The sequence below is a fragment of the Rattus rattus genome, chromosome 5 (genome assembly GCF_011064425.1).
Source record: "Rattus rattus isolate New Zealand chromosome 5, Rrattus_CSIRO_v1, whole genome shotgun sequence".
In the NCBI taxonomy this organism is placed as follows: domain Eukaryota; kingdom Metazoa; phylum Chordata; class Mammalia; order Rodentia; family Muridae; genus Rattus; species Rattus rattus.
The window spans coordinates 125,100,721-125,115,712 of NC_046158.1; the positions used below are offsets into that span (position 1 = coordinate 125,100,721).

The 14,992-nt window shown below is 42.6% G+C and overlaps 1 protein-coding gene across 1 annotated transcript in view; it reads left to right on the forward strand.

The window, feature by feature from the left end:
- Positions 1–14,992, forward strand: part of Slc24a3 (solute carrier family 24 member 3) — a 407,093-nt gene that overhangs the window by 240,783 nt on the left and 151,318 nt on the right. The window lies entirely within an intron of this gene.

Genomic DNA, 14,992 nt, shown 5'->3' on the forward strand with positions numbered 1-14,992 from the left:
TAGTTAGCCTAGGGAAAAGAAGTACAGATTATCCTTGGAATACCAACATATGACAGGAGTTGGACACTATGTAAGGTCAAACAGGTTCAGTCTGACTGTCATCTACAGCAGAGTAAACCATGAGAATTACTGGTATCCCACAGGTTCAGTTTTCCTCATCCATAGAAAAGAGATAATAGAATCTACTGTGAGCCTTAAGGGATTGAGGAAAGGTTTGCATTTAAGGCACCCCATGCCTGAGATAATGTAAGTGTTAGATACATGGGGTTTTTTGTCATAATTATCTTGATCTTAGTCTTCAAATGAACCAGTAATTTTTTGTCATTACATGGGTTAAATAGCAAAAGATTCATACATAAATTACATGACAATAACAAGATTTTATGAATAGGTGACTCAGCCTCATAAATGCTACCCTCTGAGAGGTGGTCTAGCACAAAGAAGGAGAAAGGTATATACTGGTGACATTCTTAGGGACTAGGAGTTCTAGTTTGAAATTCTGTATCATGAACAAGGCTGAAGTAGTCCAGGACGCTGGGCTATGACTTTGAGCCTCTAGGAGGATAAGACCATGTGCCCTTCATTCTATGTGCATGTATTGGAGTCCTTTGATGAGCCAAGCTGTAACAAAATTAGGGCTAATGAAACTCCAGATTGAGCTAGGATGCTTTGGACACAGGAGGCTATACAGCAGGTCTCTTTTGCAGGATTACACAGAGGGGATGGTCTAACCCAGCTGGGTGAATGGGAACCCTTCATCCAGTTGGTGAGATGAAGACTAACCTGCTACATGCTATATGATGCTTGACGTGCCTGCAACTCAGATTTCCTAAAGGTTTTACATGAGCTCTTTGTAAAGAGCATAGCAAAACTCTGAACAGCACAATCAATTCTGGCCCAGTACAGCCAATGGCCACGCATGATGAATCCATGCTGAAAAGAACTGGACAGACAACCTCTGCACACTGTCCCAGGATGTCAGAGGTTTGGTCCTGCATTGCCATCATCCAGAACACCTCTTTGGCTCCTTTTTTATCAAGTGAAGCAGTCTGCCACTTCTGAGACCCATCAGAAAGTCAAGCTCGTTAGGTTAGGGCAGTGACACTTCATTTCCAACCAAAGAAAATCTCATTCCTCAATTTAACCACGCAATGACTCAAGTCCTTTACCTCCAAAGGGTTTGGGGCTCCTTCCCAAACTCAAAACCCTTTAAACATCTAGTTCTCCATGTCTGAAGTTGCTAGACTGCCTAAGTTTGGACTTGAAGCAAAGTAGAAATATCAACACGGACCTCTGAGACACCTCAGTTTGCATTTGGCCCCATAAGAGACCCATGAGAGATAAGAAATGGACCAGCCAGGAGTAGGTATTTTCTTTATCCTGTCTTGATTTTGAGAGTCCACTGTCTGCTGTGTCACTGCAGTAGAATCAATGGCTAGCTTGAAGGGAAACACAGAGGAAGCATGAAGGGACTGCTGGAATTCTGACACTTCCCTGTGGAAGTAGGAAGGGCAATCTCTGAGTGATACCTCTCTCACATTAGACTAAAATCCATAGGGCTAAAGAAGTACAAAGAGAGATTGGGACGTGTCAAATCTGATCCTCCAGAGGCAGGACATTTCTTAGCAAAGGCCAATAACACACTTTGAAATTAAGAGAGCATCTAATGTACATTGGTACAAAAAGTTTAACAGTGGATTGATGTGCCTAAGCCAAGGTTCAGATTTGGTTTCCTTCCCTCTCTCCCACCATATCCAAACAGCAAAATAAACATGGAGTAGAACATTACAACTGAGGGTTATTTCAAGGGCACACTATGCACTTGAACTCTGACCTCAGATTCACTTCCTGTGGGCACTAATAGGGAGACTTAAGAGGAAACTAGAAGCATGAGGAAGAGATGTAGCCGCTGTTCTTAGAACTAGATTCAAAGATTAAGAAAAATGGATGGGTTTTTCAGGATTTCTTTCTTTTCAAAGATCTGATAGAAGAAAGATCATGTGGGGTTTAAGCACAGTAAGCCCTATTGTCTGGCTTTTACTGCTTACTAGGTTCTGAGGGGTGAGGAGTGGGAAATCCTAATGGGAAATGCAGGCAGAAGCTTTTAACTCAGGAAGCTTACTGCGTAGATAGGGAGAGGCTCTGTAATGAGAGGGAAATCTTTAGGCGCAGATCCTGAATTAGCAAGCAGTGGAGAGAGCTTGTGTGAACACATGCAAGTAGGAAGAAAGGAATTCCCAGAGCCCATGTGGATAAGTGAGTGCTCAGCTCCTGGTTTCTGCAGGGATCCTCTTCACTCTTCAGAGGTGCTCCCCCTGGATCAGCTGGCCTGGCTTCCTGATTTGCATGCAGATCTTGTTTAATTAAGATCAGAAAAAATGGCTGCTTTTTATCTTCCTTGTTCACATATGAAGCTGAAAGGAAACAAACAACTAGGTCAGCCTGAAGAGAGAGTGATGTTAGGAGGTCTTCCTGAGACAGGGGGTGGTGTAAGTGTCTGGGTTATAATGCTATGCCAACCCCCATCCACCTGGCATATTTATAAGACCCTTAGCCCCTGCTGGGGTATATCATGCAGTATTTCTTCCACTCTGGGCCAAGAGCAAAGACAGATCTCGAGGCATGTTCCTTTTCAGAGTCATGGAAGAGACTTGAACGAGGCGAGTCCCAATCTCACTGTCATCAATATAACTTGGTTGATTAGTGGGACACTCTCCCAGCCTTCAGTGCTTCCTGCTGTCATTTGGTCTTTGCTATTGGTGTTTTAAAGTTGTAGATTATAAAGACAAATCTCATCAATGAATCAACCAAAGCTCTCAGCCAGAAGAGACATACTGGCCACACCTCCTCCCTTGTCACCTCTACTGGACCCACCCACCTCTCAAGGTAACTTCATGGAATGTTAAGAATGAATTATCATAATTGGAAAAACCTACCTTGATTTTCTGAAATGTCAGACTGGTTCATTAGTCCGTTCTTCCTTCCTTCCTTCCTTCCTTCCTTCCTTCCTTCCTTCCTTCCTTTCTTTCTTTCTTTGATTCATTTATTCATTCATTTTAGAGTTTCAACGGGACTCTCATTATCTTTCCAGTGCTGGGACTTATAAGCACGCACTGTTCTACCCAGCCATACTAGTGATTTTTAGGGTACTTTTCAACTTGGCAGTTCCCTGATACTCTGTGTCATAACCATACAACGCTCCAGCCATCCGCCTTCTAGCCTGGTCCCTTTACAACTTCTTCCTACTCTGAAATAGGAATTTCCCATCCTGCAGCTACAGAACCTGAAAACCTGGTTACCATCTTTAATATCAACATCTGTCTTACTTAAGTCTACCAGTGGATTTTCTCAGTGATTCCTGGACCGCCGAGGTACCTATTGCCTGAGTGCTAAATAGAATTCAAAATTTCTGGCTTTACCCTGATCCTCAGCAAGATCTCAAGGAGATATGCATGCACGACAGTGTGAGAGCCAAGGGTTTCTTAACTCTATTGCTTTCTTCTCCTGCTATCTATGCCCTAGGGGCTCTTGTTGAGTCTACTGTACTCACCTCACCTCCAGGTGGAGTAGCTCTGGTCCAAGTCACACCCCAGAGTCTGTCAGGTTATCCAGTTCATGTGGCATCCCCCATCCCTTCTCTCTCCACCTACCCGCTTTGTCTGAAAATGAGGACAGACACCCCTGTCCTCCTTTTTCTTCTGATATTCATTTTTTTTCTGGAACATTATGCACTTCTCATTTCTAATACCTCAGCTGAGAGTTTACCATCTCCCTCTGACTATCCAAGTCCAGTCATACCCCTTATTGGCACGAGCTGGTAGCATTCTATACCTTTCTTGTGGTGAGTATGATTACTATGTGAAATTATACATGTTTCGTAGAATTTTTATTGATGTCTCCCTCCCCATTAGTCATAATTTCCCTAATAGTATGGACCATATCAGTTGCATTCAACATTCTACACCCAAGAGTCTGGCTAGAAGCCTGATACATCGTGTATAAATGTCCCATAAGCTTTGAATTAAGTTAAAAAAGCCAAGAAAAAAGTTAAGAGAGACATGATTCTAGTGACAGAATTTTTTCTAGAAAGGAAATGAGAGAAAGCATTTCAGTGGTCACCTGAAGCTGGAGCTAGAAGTGAGAATTCATTGCAAATAAATGTGGGGAAATAGGGGAACTGGTGGAAATATTCTAGGACTGTGGTCATAGTTTCATTATTGTATAAGTTTATTAAAAATCATAACTATAGAGTTACAGTTAAAGCATGTGAAGTATTAACTCAGGAAAGCTGCAAGAAAATGAATACAATGCAGTACGAAGGACCAGGGTCTCCCAGGTGACTGCGGCCACATGGCCGCTGTCACACTTGACACTCTTCTTTCCAGTGAAGAATTGTCTGTTCTCAGCAGCAGCTGGGTGAATGACCAGGCCAAAAACAACGACCTCCTCACCCTCCCCTGCCCTGAGCCTGTAGCAGATGCAGATGCTGAAAGTGCAGTTCCTTTGATGATGTCCCAGAGCCCAGGCAAGAGAAGATTCATGATTTCTAATAACCCTCAGCCCTGGCTGTAGCTCTCAACTGTCTCTAATTAAAGTCTCCTTTGAGCTCGGGCTAGAATCAGGGCATTTTTGTAGCTATCACTGCAGACTTTAGCAGAATAACCAATATTGGAATTATGACATCGTTCATCCCCAACCCTCCCAACACCATAAGAAAAAAGGAATTCCCAGCTATGTTTGGTGCTTTCATAGTATTCTTCCTTCATTCTTCTATCCTCTGAAGGTATTCAGGTCAAGGCAATGGAATGAGTTCATTACTGTGGCACTTTTAGGCATTTTCTGAGTCCTTGTAGACAGCAATTAGGAGTAAAGCATGAAAGTCTATGATATGAAAGATCACTTTATGGACCAAGCCTACAGTCTCCCATCACTTCTGCTAGCTCATTTTTGACTGGTTGTAACTCAGCCACATGACAGCTCCTAACAGCAAGGGATGCTGGGCTATCTTTTGTGTGTCTGGGTAACCACTTCTCACTGAGATCCTTATTCCATGTGTAACAGAGTACAGTAACATGATAGATAGTGAAATAGGCCTCTACATCAACTGTATTTCAAGTTAACAATCCAAAGTGAATCCATCCAAATGAAGTGTATTATTCTCCTATGGAAAAGTTGACACAGCAGAGCTAAGAGTCAGTCATGACCAGAACACACAATGTAGATAATGAATTCAACCCCAAAGCCCTGTTTAAAAGTGTGTGTGTGTGTGTGTGTGTGTGTGTGTGTGTGCGCGCGCACACATGCGTGCATATGTGTATTATAATGTGTATGTATATATGATATGTGAGGAAACAGTGATACATGTTGTGTCATGCTATGGCAGTCAGAGTACAGCCTCAAGTGTCACTCCTTGCTTTTCACCTTGTTTAAGATAAGGTCACAAACTAGCTGGCCCACCAGCTTCTGGGACATCTCCTATGTTCAGCTCCTTTTGTTGTAGGTGTGCTGGGATTGCATGATCATGCCCAGCTTTATGTAGGTTCTGGGAGCTAGAACTCAGACCCTCAAGCTTGCATGGCAAGCATTTTACCCAGTGAGCCATCTGCCTAGCTCAATCTCAAAACCGCTGACTCCTAAAAAAATTTTTTCCTGCCAATTGTTGAGGAGAAAGGTGATTGAGGTTGTTTCAGATGGTATAAGACAAGCAATCAAAATATGACATCCAAACACATTTTGAAAAATAAAACATGAGTTTGGACAAATGACTGGTGGGGTCAAATGCTTGCTTCAAAAGCAGGAGGACCTGGGTTTGGAATCCCAGCACTGACATAAAAGTATAGACAGAGGTATCCATGTCTGTCACCCAGAGCACAAAGGCAGATGCCCAAAGGTCAGCCAATTTTAGCCACACTGATGGGAATTAATAAGCTCCAACAGCAGTTAAAACCTTATCTCAAATAGCCATACTGGGGCACCAGGGGAAGGGGAAGCCCTTGGTCCTGCCAAGGTTGGACCCTCCCAGTGCAGGGGAATATGGGGGTGCAATAAAGGGGATATTTAGGGAGAATACCCATATGGGAGAGGGGAAGGGGAAGAATGGGAGCTTATAGACAGGAAACCAGGAAGGGGAAATAACGTTTGAAATGTAAGTAAAGAAATATACAAATACAGGGTGTGTTATGGTACGTGCCTGTGAGTCCCTGGACTCAGAGGACTGACTAACCCATGAGGATTGGCATATGTTTGGGCTATCCTAGGCTACACTGCAAGTGCTGGGACAGACAAAACTACAGTGCAAGGCCATATCTCTTTAAAAAAAAAAAGCAAATAGGCAACAGGTGGAACATGTTAGAAGAAAACCATGATTTCACTCACAGTCATTTCAGAACACCAAGCAGTGCACACGGTGTCCTTGAGCTGAAATCTGGTGAGTGCTCTAGAACTTGACAGATCCAGAAAGGGAAGAAGACTGAGTCTCTCTGGGAGACTGCAAAGCAGTAGTTTTGAAGTATTTTTTTTCAGTTTACCTCCTTGGTGTATGTCTCACAAGAAAATCACAAGTAGAGAAAGGCTGTGTGTGTGTGTGTGTGTGTGTGTGTGTGTGTGTGTGTGTGTGTGTGTGTGTGTGTGTGTGTGAGAGAGAGAGAGAGAGAGAGAGAGAGAGAGAGAGACATGAAGATGTTCATGTACACAAGGAAAACAGATGCATTTTTGTTTTTATTTCCATTTAAACCCTAGCAGAATGATGTCACCTTATAGGTTTAGGGCCCATACAATGTCTTCTGCCTCTACATAAGATAAAGCTACTGCCCTTCGATTTGTGTCCTGCTGGGCCATTCTGCTACACCTGGGTAGGAAGAGTGCCCTTAGTCTATTTGAGACAGGAAATGCCTTCATAGCTGTAACCAATTAAGGAGCAATATTGAAAAAAAATTAAAGCAAGATAGTAATTAAAAGAAAATGAGGCTGAAGGGGAAGGTGAAATGTAAAGTGGCCTCAAGTGGGCTGTGAGGTCTGAGAGCAAGTGGGGAGGAAAGCGGACAGTGCCAAGCAGACAGTCTTGAGAGCCTCCCGGGCTGTGTGCAACTGGAACCTCAAATAACAGTGGCATTATCCCATAGGGCCATAGCATAGGAGTCCAGAAGAGTCCGTTAAAGGGTCAGTAGTGACCTTTGTGGCTTCTTGACTGCCCAGTCCTTCTATGTGTCCATTTAACAAGCTCCCTTTTTCACTCATGGTTTTCAAGTGGAGGGTAAGAGGAATATTGCAATTGGAACATCAGATCAAATAATCTGAGAAGGCAGGGTAGAGGAATCATGGCCAGCAGATGCTGCTGTGGCAAAAGGCCTTACAGAACAACTATGGGAAGATTTGGTTCAGCTCATTGTTGGGTTGGCACTTTCAGAATGGCTCTGTGGTGCCAGAAGCTTGGTAGAGCTCCCCATATGGTGACAGGATCAGGATGCAGAGCAGTGGGAAACAAACCTTCAAGGCCCTTCTGCAGTGAGTGGCCCACCACTGGCAGTCAAGCCCATTGTCTCAAAGACTGTATAATGTCCTTGACAGCGCCACCAGTCGGCTCTCAGGGTCTACATTTCTCCTCTTTCCACATCTGTCAGGAATCTTGTCAGAGCAAGGAGAGCTGTAGCTAACGCAAGGGCCCAACAAGTATTAATAACAAGGTCTGCTGAGGTGTGCCAATGGAGATTATCCTCTTAGGTGTGATGAATGGCAAGATCGCTATGGAGGAAGAACTCATGAAACTGATAAGATCAATACCAAGTAGAAGGAGATCCCCAGAAGTCAAAATGGAAGTGGTATTGTTTTGAAAGTATGCCAAAACTCACCCCCCTGACCCACGCATACCCATGAGGTCTTCTGTTGTGTTTGTGGTGACCATAAAAAAATGCCTTGGTAGAATTGCTATAATGTGCCCAGCCTCCTCCAGAGAACACACAGCTCTGTGGCATGCACCTGAGGGAAGCTGTTCCTATGGCTTCTGGGGAGGATACACACCCACAGAAGGCTCTTCTACTCCTCACCTCCTATGGGACACACTGTAGACCTTTATCCTTCCCAAGCCTTAAAATCAATTTCAAGGGCCCCTCATTACCTTCATCCTCCTTCTCTTCATGCCCCAGAGGACCAAAAGAGCTGATCTCAGCTGCCAGATCTATTCCTGGGGCTCAAAATATATCAAAATCTCTTCAAAGCCAAACGTTTTTTTTTTTTTAATAAAAAGCAAAACCTTGTAAGTTGCCTTTTGCTGACTGTGCACAATGTTCTTCATGTGCTGTTTGTACTTATATTTGCCTGAAAACTATTTTCAATGTAGTTACCTCTTGCCTAAGAGATTTCCTTTCCTTTTTTGTGCCCTTCTGAATCTTACCATTAGTCTGTTCCTAGGAATGTTCCTCTCCCTAGAAAACCAGTCAAGACCAGCCCATTCTCCAGCTGCAGCCAGGATAGCCAGTTCTAAATCCAGCAGAAGGAAGGACCAGGGTGAACATATCTCCTCCCATACCCCCAGATCTTCACCTCCATCCATCCTTGTCCCTCTTGTTGTCTTTGTAGGTCAAACCTAAAAAGGTCTACAAAAAATAGATTCTATTCTATTGCTGATTACTGAACCACCTGGGGGAACCATCAAATCCATTCTGCTGCTGCGATGCCATTTGACTACCAAATTATTATTCAGGTTTTTAGACTTCCTCCTCAGAATGCCATTGGCATCATGATACTCAATAGCTAATAACAGGATTGTAGGAAGGATGTGTAAAACTAATGCTGATATAAGGTGACTCTGCTGGCCCTTGAACCAAAGACTTCAGTCCTTCCAAGCTGCATTATGAAGTCAAGGCAACACCCGAGACTGAGAGCAAGAGGATGCTTGAAACATAAATGTCCGTCTGCAGCTGCTTACAGAAATGTACTCGGGAAATATTTTTAAATGAATACAAAACAGGGGGAGCGGTCTGTGGGTCTTTGTGTGGAGCTTCAGAAAATGTGGGTAGGGTAACCGGCTGGATGGTCTGAGAGTAGCAGAAGGTTCTCCGTACAGGGCAGGAGGGTTTAAGAAAAAAGAAAAATGACTTTTTTTAAAGAGCAGAAAGCAACTCTAAGGCACTGAATGCAAAGAGTTATGGTTTGAGTGACAGCAATATCATCTGACAAAAGCAACCCCGAGACGGAATATTGCCTAGACCATCTCCACCATCCAGGATGGTAGCCCTGGAACCCATGAGCAAATCCAATAAATAAAGTAATGCTAAAATGTACTTGTCTTATTTCCCTTTGGTGGCCTTGTTCTAGATGTGCTTCCAGCAGAGTTTTGGGGAGGAGAAGAGGAAGTAGAGGAGGAAGAATGCTGTGGTGCTACAAGTCACATGAGGCTTTGAGATCACTTCCAGGTGACAAATGACATCATCACAGAAACTTTCAGTTTCTCCATTTCTGTGACAGTGCTAGCTGACGACATCTATTTAAAGGCACAGTTGTTAAGCCTAAGGAGGGATCCAGGCAAGGCCTCTAATGAAGCGCATTACATTGTACAAGAAATGCTCAAAGGGAAGGTCTTTCTTCCCTTCCTTTTCCTTACCCAGGATAACATCTCCAAGGCCCTAAGGGCAACAGAGGAGAAAATGAAATGAGTTTAGTAAGCCACAAATTGCATTTCCCCTTGTCTACTGAATGCCAACTTATTGAGTAACTGCAAAAAGAGCAGAAAGTCCACCAGAGAACCCAAACAGCTGAGCAAGAACTGCAACCACCCAACACTGGCAAAGCCATCCACCCAGATGGAAGGAAGGAGGACAGAAGAGCAAGACAGAAGCATCCCACCCACAGTGGCTAGCACTTGAAGATACCTTCCCAGCTCTGCTAAGACATTGCTCTCAGTTACTCTTGTTCCTGTTGATAAACGAGTGCTGTTTTTTTTAATCGTTTGCAGCTTGTAAAACTGATTTCAATTTAGCCATCACTCAATGACCAACAGCATCAATGTATCCTACCCCTCCCCACAAAAAAGAACAGAGCATTCTTGAAGAACTGTCTTCTTCTTCAGCTCAGTAACTCATGAGAACTTGTCATTTGCTAGTCATAGGTCACCTGCCAAAGAGACATCAAATAATAATGAATGTCCCGGGATCCCAGAGAGGCTCTGTGCTGGGAGCAAGAGCGGATTATTTCAGAGACCCTGGGGGTGATTTGACATTTCTTTAAAAAAAAAATAGAAACAGAGAGGATTGATGGATGAAAAATTACATTATCCATTCCCAATCCATTGAATTCTACTTGAAGAGTAGCCACATTTCTTCCTCTATTGGTTAGTCTCAACAACAGGAAGGAAATGTAGTTGGATTGCTAACTGAGGATGGCAGCAGATCATTGCCAAATTACTCTGGGCAGAACTGTAAAATCAACGTGTCTAGAGCTATAAGGAAACCTGCAATAGCTCCAATAACAGGTTCCCTCCCCTTGGGAGTACCAAGCCCTTGTCAGTGGACCTCAGCTTCTCACTTATAAAATGAAGAGGACAGTGTGGGGCAGGATATCATTAAAAAATGTCATTTCTTTACTTTATGACTGGGGAAATAATCTCCAAAATTCATCTTGTAAAAATTTGGAGGGAGATAACAAATGGCTCTCAATGTTCAAGGACTTCCCTGTGATAAATACCATCACAACAAAAGTCTCAACAGCCCTGATCAAGAAGGTACTAGTCATCACAGAGATGTGCAAAAAGGTTTGCCATGTCCCATTGCAAAATAGCTTAGATTTGTATCTTCTAAATAACAGAAATTCAGTCTTCACAGTGTGGAAGCTGGGAAGTTCAAGATTAAGGTACCATCGAATTCTGTGTCTGATGAGGGCTTTCTGGAACAGAAAGAACACATAGATGTGTTCTCATTTGATAGAGAAGGCAAGGCAGCAAGGCAGCTGTTTTAGCATTAAAACTCCCTTTAAATGGTATTTTTTAAGATTATAATGTAATAACATTTTCTTTCCTCCATCATAGCCCTCCCATATATCTATTCTTTCTCCCATTCAAAATGGCCTCCTTTCTCCATTAATTTAATTGATGTTGTTGTTGTTGGTGTGTGTGTGTGTGTGTGTGTGTGTGTGTGTGTGTGTGTGTGTGTGTGTGTGTAAATACAGAAATACAACCTGCTAAGTCCATATAATGTTACTTGTATATCTGTTTTCAAGACCAAGCATTTGGTATTTGATAACCAAGTGCTGTGCTCATCTCTGGAGAAGACTCTTTCCCCAGCACTCTGCATTTCATGTTGACTGTAGTTCCTTGTGTAGGGTGGGGACTTCCTAAGTTTACCTAGTCCATTTTGGCATGACTGTTGCTGTTCTTGTTCAGCTCATGTCCAGGCAAGTCATGTTGGTGAAACTTTACTGGTATAGCTTCTGACATTACCAGGAAGTTCAATCTTACAGCAAACGCTTTTGACACTCTGTCTTTTATGATCTTTCTACTCCCTCTTCAAGAATGAGCTCTGAGCCTTAGATGCAGCTGTGCTACAGATGTGTCCATTGGGATTAGGCTCCACAACTCGGCATATTGATTGGGCTTTTTATGTGTTATGTATGTGATGGTCTCCCTCAGTTACAAAGAGACATTTTCTTCATGAGAGGTGAAGACTACATCTGTCTTTGGTCTAAAAGACAAATAGTTGTTAAAATATAGTTAGTGATAATGCTTGTTTGATTGAGTGACAGTGTTATTTTCTTCACCAATATCCATGACTTCACTAGCCCTTGGTAATCAAAGTTTCCAGCACCAGATATGATTTCCCTCTTGGGGAGCAGATCTTACGTCCAATTAAAGATCTGTTAGTTATCACCAAGGTATACATGCTACTAATGCATCCGTAGGGTTATTGTGCCATGATGGTTACTGGTGTGGCTCATGAGCATCGTATGATTGTTGGTTGCTTCCCTCTTTTGGAAGCTTGCATGGTACCTTCTGGTCCTCAGGGAGGAAGCATTGAAGTTAGGTCTAGCTGGACTTCTGGGCCCTGTTTCTGAAGTACGTGGTATATTCGGCAATAGGGAATTACCTTCCATCTCTAGTTGGAGAGGGCAACCAAGAGCAATAGCCTTACCCTGTAATGTTTTGGGAGTCTCTTAGACAACCCTGACCAACAACCCAAAAGAGGGCTTCTCATGTCTGATTTTGAGTTTTTTGTTAGTTTTTTTTTTTAACTCTTGGAAGGAATATTGTTGGCCAAAATGGGAACATTTCATTTGCCCAACTTATATGTATTACAGGTATTTTTAAATATATAGTTACTAGTGTGATTCCTTATGACTTGTTCAGACATTCTTACAGTCATATTCTCTCTCTCTCTCTCTCTCTCTCTCTCTCTCTCTCTCTCTCTCTCTCTCTCTCTCTCCCCCCCTCCATAATTAGAGCATGTCCATTCTTTTCATTTTAAAAGAACATAGTCCCATTCTTGAGGGATTCTCCCTTATGACCTAATCACTTCCTAAAGAGCCAATCATCAAATACTGTCATAGTTAGTAGTTAGGGACACCAAAAGTTCCCTGTTGGGACAAGAAATACAGCTCTCAAGGGGAGAGTGTCTGCCTAGCATGCAAGCCCAGTTTGATCCCCCGATTTCTATAGCTGCAATAAATTCTATGACCAGAAGCAACTTGGGGAGGGCAAAGAGTTTATTTGCCTTTCACACCCCAGGTCACAATCTATCACTGAAGGAGGTCTCAAGAGGGGAACCAAAGAGAAACCATGGAAAACCACTGTTTACTGGCTTGTTCCTCATGGGTTAAGTATACAACCTTATACAATTCTCATACAACCCAAGAACACGTTCCTAGGATTTAGAACCACCCACAGTGGGCTAGCCCCTTCTACATTAATCATTAATCAAGGAAATGCCCCTACACACTTGCCTACAGACCAGTCTGGGAGGTAATTTCTCATTTCACTTTCCCTAATGTTCCTTCTTGCCAGTTCACTCCAACTTGGGTCAAGTGGTCAAGTTGACCAAAAAAAAAAAAAAAAAAAAAGCTGACCATCACACTTGTATATTTCCAAGTGTGCTTTAGGCATAAAGAAAATCCAAAATAAAATCCCTTACTTGCTAACAAAGTACTCCACTGGGAAATTGTTCACAGTGTTAATAATCAGTTTGTCTTATTAAATTGTCTTCTTCCTTACCCTATCATCCAAACTAGTAGAGATCCAGAGTCAGCTGAATAATTTCACCATTGAGCTAAGTAATTTAATAAGTGTGGGTTTTCTTCTGGCAAATCCCAAATAATGCTGTCAAATTGAGAAGGAGGCATTGTTATTAGCTAGAGTGTAAAAATGCTGCTGTAGTGGCCAGTGTGGCTTTTTTAAGGCAATTTCACCACTTAACAGCTCAGTAACTCACTTCAACAAGCAAGTCTCTGCCAAGTTTCTGATACAATGATACCTGGTTGGGAATACTTTTCAGCGTTTCCAGAGACTAGTATAATCTACCATTCGAATAGTGTTTCCCTCTTACTGCACAGACAGAATGTGCTGTGTATTTGCTGGCCTCAAAAACCAACACTCTCTGAAAGGTAGACCAAACTGGAATGTTTTGGAATATAGTACCTTGGAAAATGTCAGTGAGATTATGGTTAGTATTTACCCTTTGTAATGAAGCCATGTGTAGCTAACATGGTAGAGTGGAACATGAGCAAAGTATTGTGGGTAAAAGATGGAAGATGAATGAATATAGAGCATGCAGGGTTTATCATTTCCTTACCCCAGGCACTTTGGATAACTGTCAGGTTCTCTGGGTCAGTTTGAGAAACACAGACATACTAATTTCCAATCAGCTTGAATCATAATTTCCTACAAAAAATAGTTTTTAGAAATTATCCTTAAATAATTTAGATATATTGGAAATAGTTTAGAGAATTCCTATATATCCTTCACTTACACTCCCCTAATGTCAACATCTTAGGTATTGTATCATGATCAAAATTATGAACTGACTTTGCTATAATACTCTGAACTGATCTACAGACCATATTCCACTCTCATCAGTTTCCCCATTGATCTACTTCTCTATTCCAACCCAAGATTCCATAATGCACTTAAGTCAGTATGACCCATTTGGTGTTTGTCCTATGGTTTCTGGTAGTCTGATTGATTTTTTTTAGTGGAATGTGTAACTTTAATTTTTTCAATGATAGTTCTTAAATGCTTTAACCTCTCTTCTAGCCCACCACCCGCTAGAGGTAGTAGAGAAGAAAGGATACAGGGGAACTGGACTTGTTTAGAAATGGTTCCATCTGTGTTGTCAGGAAATTAGCAGTTCAATTCGCAGGTCAGCAGTGGCAGCTCGATCCCCTCACAAATACTTCACGGATACACCAGCAGTCCAGTTTGGTGGTGTCAGGATAGCAAACAGGAATCAGCAGCAGTGGCACTACCTAGCAGAGACAGCCAGGGCTCAGCCTCACCCAAGTCAGCAAGAGGGACCAGGGCAAACAGGAACTCCAGGAAAAGTTCTAGCCTCTGTCTCTGTCAGCAAAGTGAAAATCAGTGAAGATGCGAGGCCAAGAAACATTTAGATAGGCAAGCAAGCACCTCATCTTCTGTCACTGTCCATGGAGTCCTATTTATACTCCCTCCAAACATCAGTGTGTCTTTCATAGGTCTTGCCTCAGCATTTGAGTCTGTCTCAGTTGTCACCACTCTGCCAATTGGCCCGAGTCTGTGGAAGTGGTAAACCTCGCCAGCACACCACCACGAGTTCTTTGGTGTGTTTCTCTATATGGAATCCTAACAAATAGAGCTCAACTACACAATGTAAGGTGGGCCAATACACGCACATCATTAGGGAAGAATCCTTCAATATGTGTCCTTTCGCCTGCTTTCTTTAGCAGAACATCCTTTCACCCATGTCTGGTTCAGCAAAATGTTCCTTCTCGTGTTTGCCCCAGCAAAATACCACCCAACATGACTTTCCAAAGCGCACTT